Raw genomic sequence first — 6,185 nt, 5'->3', positions numbered from 1 at the left:
TAATATTTCAGTGTTTACCTTTTTTCTTGTTTATTTATTTTACGCCTTCCTCATATTTCTACCGATTCAGGTAGAAATTTACACCCATACGAAAATGCCTTGACAGACTTATTAATTAAACTCTTAATTATACTAGTTAACGAAAATGGAGGGTTATTGTTACTTGGTCTTTCAGACTATTTAGAAAGAACCAAATAACCCTCAAACAGTGTTCATTTTAATATTTTACTGTTGAAATGTGCTTGTTTGCAAATTTTGTCTTTCTTTCTTGTCAGTGTAAATGCGCATCCATGCAATTAGCCATCGTTCAAATTTCTTCAATTAAAAATATCCGATTTCATGTTGAATACCTTACATTGTTTGCGCGCATTTTCTACTTTTGTGCGCTAGTTGTAAAATAAGTGTGCGCGCGCACAAGCGCACAACTGAAAGGAAATTGCTGTCAGATCACGACCTACAGTATTAAATAAATAAGGATAGATTTAACAAATCTTTTTGATATGCAAGACATGCAAAACGACGTGTTGGTCACAGTTGGCACGTCCTTGACCATAGTTCTTCTTGATCCAGGCTGAGCCCAATCAAACAAAACAGCGAACAATACAACTAAAGGCATATATCTATCACTACCCCATTTACCTAAACCAGTGGTTTTCAATCGGGGTCTATATGATCCTTGACGATCTGTATATGATTTGGGGAGTGGGGGTGGTTACGCAACAAAATAGTAAATTGAGGATCTACAGCAGTAATTTAAGTGTCCACGTAAAGTTTTGATTTAAATGTATTTCTTGCAAGAATCAGTTAGGTTTCTTTCTCTAACGTTTTACATAATTCAACTTACGCAAGTTAATATATGAACAACAAAATATGAATTTTGAAAAACGTTTCTATGAAACTAGTTTTTAAACATTGAATAGCTATGGGGCGGGGTCCACCAGAATAAAATAATAATCAAAGGGATGTACAGATAATAAAAAAAATGGTTGAGAATCATCTAACCTAGAATGTCTGCCGTATGGGGGAAATCCATGCTTTGCTCTGTCCTATCTAAGCTTAAAAAGCTGGTCCACAATTGCTGCCCGACGCGGATGCTCCCGGCCGACACCACCCCTAGCTATGCTACTGTATGAAAAATTGAAATACTAAAGATAATTTTGTAGGTTTGATTTTGTACGATTTTTTTTTTCAGCAATTAAAAATTAATACGGTTCGAATCCCACTGAGGTTGATTTTTCCCTTTTGTCCTTCCGAGGTCGATAAAATAAGTACCTGTCAGCTAACGGGGTCGATATAATAGACTGTTTCTTTCTCGTATATTTCTGGCCTCTATCAGAAATTTATGGGAAGAGAACCAAAATGTGTTTAAACCCCACCATACATAATGTTTTTCATCTTGGCATGTGTGGGGAATCTTGCAAGCATGAAGTGGATTCGATCCACCATAGCCAAATTTAAATTAACACTTCAACAGAACTTTTCCTACGGTGGAACAATGGTTTTTCTCTGACAGCAGTTTTACATTTGCCAGATTGTCTTTAGCTAGGCTGAAATAATGTCTTCACCACTTGACCCTTATAACCTCTTCTACTTCACCGAAAGCTAGAATAGAAATATCACAATGAAGCCCATTGTTCTCAATGATATGCCTATCCTTCTGAATAGTTATGAAAACAAGAACCCGCAAGCAAAAGACAGTCAGTCACTTGGTTACGACTCGTGAGTTGAGAAAGAAAGAGAGAGAGAGAGAGCTAACATCAGTTAGTGAACGGATCGCTAGAACCTTGGTCAGAGGGAGAAATGAAGTTTACTATCAGAGACTATGCGAGCCTTCGTCACACACTCTCACTAGCTCTAATTCTGTTCTCATACAACATCATTCTATCTCTCTCTGTAATTACTACTAAACAACGAAGAGAACACAAACACAAACTACACCATCTATCTTTACGTCGCATGTGTAGTGAAACCACCTCTCTCACGGTTATATATTTACAAATGCGAGCGTAGCAGAAAACAACTCTTTCCCGCCTTGCTGTGTCATCAACTGACTGACTTTTATTTTCGCGGCATTTGTCTCCAGTCCGTTCGCGACAGGACGCAAACCGACCAACCGTAGCCACTAATAAGGTCACGTGAGAGAGTGTTATTCTGATGCTCTCTGGAGCCTCTCTTGTACCTATAAATAGCCTAAATTATCCGCGCCAATTTGTCGCGGCTCAGATCCTCACAGATCTGGTCGTTGACCACACGCGTAACACAGCCAGCCAGTTTCCAGCGACGACATCAACATCGTTCAACTGATTACTACAATCCAACGTCGCCAGCGTCAACACGACTCTACGTACACAAGCTACCAAACAGCAACCGCAGCTTCTCTTCTCAACCCTATTTGTGTGAATCGCCTCACCACGAAATTAACAGCCACAACTCAACCTGCGAAGAACATCTGTATCAAGAATCCGGCCCGGCATCGAAGCCTCAACTGCACGACAAGTGACTTAGTTCTGCCTAAACCTTAACCTCTTATATACAGACAATCTAACTACTGTGTACCTTAACAGAACTGGTATATTCTTATCCGTGTTACTGACTCTTATCTATAATCTGTATCTCTTGCATTCACATACATATATTTGTACACATACACTATTTTGTTTACATGACGGCTTGTCTTATATTGTATTTTAATATGTCGCATTCACACTCACACACAGACATACAGTTTAATGCTCCAATAAATCTTACTGTTATTCATCTTTATCGGTTGCGTTTCTATCTTTTTCCTTACTGGTACTCCTTCGCATTTCACATGCGAATTCTCTAAGTTATAGTATTATAGCATATCTTATATTTTGTGTCGACCGTGTGACGGGTTAAAAAGGAGCTTGTTTTCCATTCGTCCCCATTTCTCCTTTGGTACGCACGGTCGTCTTACACATGCTTTACGATATCATCACCTGCCCGTCGAGGCAAGGTATTGTAATGTAACGATAAATAAATACTTTTTTAAAACTTCATGCGTTGTTTATCTTTCACATCCTACAACATGCCGTTATAATAACAAATTTTTATTGTTACAACTGCTGACTCCGACATCTCATATTATTGGTTACTAATTGGTGACCCTCGACTTCAACTAAAAACTTTATCGTTACATATGTTTTTGTGTTGTAATTTAGCGTAAATTAGCAACGACCATCTTGTCTTTTCTTACATACATATGCTGTGTTATTCCATTTTAAGCAGTTAGGCGAGATTTAGTTTAACTTTGGCTGCTATTTCTAGCATACCAATATGACCATGTAAATGTTCCCACAGCGGCTCGTTTTGTGTGTATGTATGCTTTGCCTTATATGAGTGCGCATGTTTTCTTCGTATGCTTGTGTGTGTTTGTATAAGTGTTGATATGTGCATGTGTGTATGAGTGTATTAATGTGTAAGCATGTCACTGAGTGTATTTGAAGGTGCAGCTATATGAGTCTATGCGTGCGAATCTTTAAGTGTGTATGTGTGTGTACTTGCGTATGTGTCTGAATATGTTTTGTTATCAGAGAGCTTGAGTCGAGCACTCGTATTGCAGCCATCAGTATCTATAAACAGGAGTTAGAGGTTGCTATTAACACCAAAAGGAGCTCCACGTAGCATTGTAAGCTAACTTAGCAAAACATCCGTTGCATTCGCAATGCTCCTTTGTTTTCTTCAGTCCACTAGTGTAGCTAGAGTGTATGGCGTCACCAAACGCTACAAAAAACATATTGCCTACAGTAGACCCAAAAGTACCGCCCTTTAAAAGTGCCGCCCCTACTGGCCCCTAGCTACGCTAGTGATGAAGTCAGTTGTTCTTTATTAGGCTGGGTAATGTGAAGCATTCGAAAGTTAAAAGATTCTGTAACAGGTGAATATAAACCGGTTTATTACTCGCCCTTTTTACCTTTTTGGCATACCTACACAAGTGTGCCATGTCCCGGCTTTGTTCCCTTATAACTTTCAGAAAAATGAATATTATGAACTTTTCCACAAATGCCTTTCAGACGTATCGGAATTTGTAGTGAAATTTTTTTTCAGAGGCGAGGAGTGTACTTTTTGATCATTTACACGAACCCAATTTGTTTCCTCATATCTTTCAGAAAAATGGATATTTCTTAATGAAATTTTCTACAAATACCTTACAGATCGTGTAGATTACGATTATATCACAGTTAAATTCTAATATTAAAAAATAAATAGTGGATGCGCGTACATACATTCAGATACCCATCACATATTATTGTCAAAATTTTAATAGATGTGATGTGTGTCACTATGTTTGAGTGCGCGCGCACCAATTCTATTTTTAACGTTAGATTCCCATAGTATCGTGATCTACACAATCTGAAATATTATTGCTGAAAATTTCATTGAAAAGTATCAATTTTTTTGTAAGTTATGAGGAAAGGAAGTCGACCTGTGTTAATTATCCTCTCCCCATTCTCAGAAAATATTTTTTACTACTGATTCCGATGTAACTGGAATATACACCATCTGAAATATATTTGTAGAAAATTTCATTTGAAAATTTAAACATTTTCTTAAAGTTAAAAGGAAACAAAGTCAGTTCGTGTGAATTATCCTCTCCTTCCTCTCCGTAAAGGATTTTCCCTACAAATTCCAATACAATCTTAATCTACCCCATCTGAAAGGTATTTATAGAAAATTTCATCAAAAAGTATCCATTTTTCTGAAAGATACGAAGCAACAAAATTGATCCGTGTGAATTGGAATCTACGCCATCTGAAGGGCATTTGTAGAAAATTTCATCAGAAAATTATCCATTTTTCTGAAAATTATGAAGAAACAAAGTCAAAGTTGGGGTACATTTTTCGTTTTTTTTTTTATCACCTGTTAGAGATGTTCTCAAACTAGAGACCGAGTTAAAATGCTTGCAACAAAGTGGGCTCCGTTAAAAGCAGCCAATATACTGAGTGTGGGTGTTGAACCTTGTGATGGATTAAATTCACTATTCCAAGTAGACCGTGGTGGGATTTGAATTCAGAGCACCTAGATCCGGAACAAATATCGCAAAATATTTAATTCAATATTCTTAATTCCTGCAATTCTGACAATCTACCGTCCTCCATTGGTCATGTCGCGTGGTTTGCTTGAGTTGAGCTGATCAATGGCAATATACTTCGAACGTCCGAGTCACCATTGTGGAAGTAGATGGCTTAATTATCACTGTTATAGTGTACGTTGTTGGTTGCGTGAATAAAAACTGAAACAGATTCACGAACATTTAACTGTGATATTTATTGCTGGTCGTAATATATTTGGTGTTGACTATTTACATTGAACGGTGTTAATAACTGTCGACATGACTGGTAACGAAAGCTGATGCTACAGCTACGACCCGGAGACGAAACAGTAATCAAGTCAATGACCTTCGAAAAAAGTTCGGATCAACTAACTGTTCTTTCAGTTCACAACATGCATTCAATAATAACTGATTTTGATATTCCGTGAGTAAGGGAGGCAACTAATTTCGCTGCAACTTTTTTCATTCGCAATTCCTCGCTCAAAATTCAAAACTGGTAGGAGCTCCAGGACACACCAGTCATATCAACAAGTTCGTCAGTTGTTCGGTGACGGTCCTCTAATATCAGTTTATGAATTTTCATGATCTTTTTATTTGTTCGGGAGGTCGACGGTCGTCCTGAACGAGGTTGGTCTTCAAGCGACAGGTGACCATTCCTGAAGTGTGGAAACCACTCGTAAACTTATATTTTGCTCATGGCAGCGTCCTTGTAAGTTGTTTGAAGCATGACAATTATTTCGGCCGCCGTTTTCTGCATCAGAAAACAGAATTTCAAGGAAGCATGTTGTTCCTTCGTTTCAATCATCGCAAAAGTCGACGAACTGGGGAGAAACTCTGCAAAACCTAGACGCACCACGTGGCATTATGACTGCACAAAACGCCGCCGCTCGATAGACTGATGCCTGAGGGTTGCATCAAATGGCTTCTAGTGGTGGAAACCTGAACTATAATGAGCTTGTGCCACAGAGAACGTTTCCGGTTACTTTTGGGTATCTCCATGTATGCGTAGGTATGGCTGTGTGGTTAAGGAGCTCGCTTGGCGACCACTTGATTTCAGATTCAGTCCACTGCACGGCATTTAGGACGAGTGTCTTTCTGCTACAGCGCCGAG

Source organism: Octopus bimaculoides, chromosome 2 (genome assembly GCF_046866305.1).
Source record: "Octopus bimaculoides isolate indiv1 chromosome 2, ASM4686630v1, whole genome shotgun sequence".
Classification (NCBI taxonomy): Eukaryota; Metazoa; Mollusca; class Cephalopoda; order Octopoda; family Octopodidae; genus Octopus; species Octopus bimaculoides.
Note: the sequence above shows the minus strand (reverse complement) of the source record.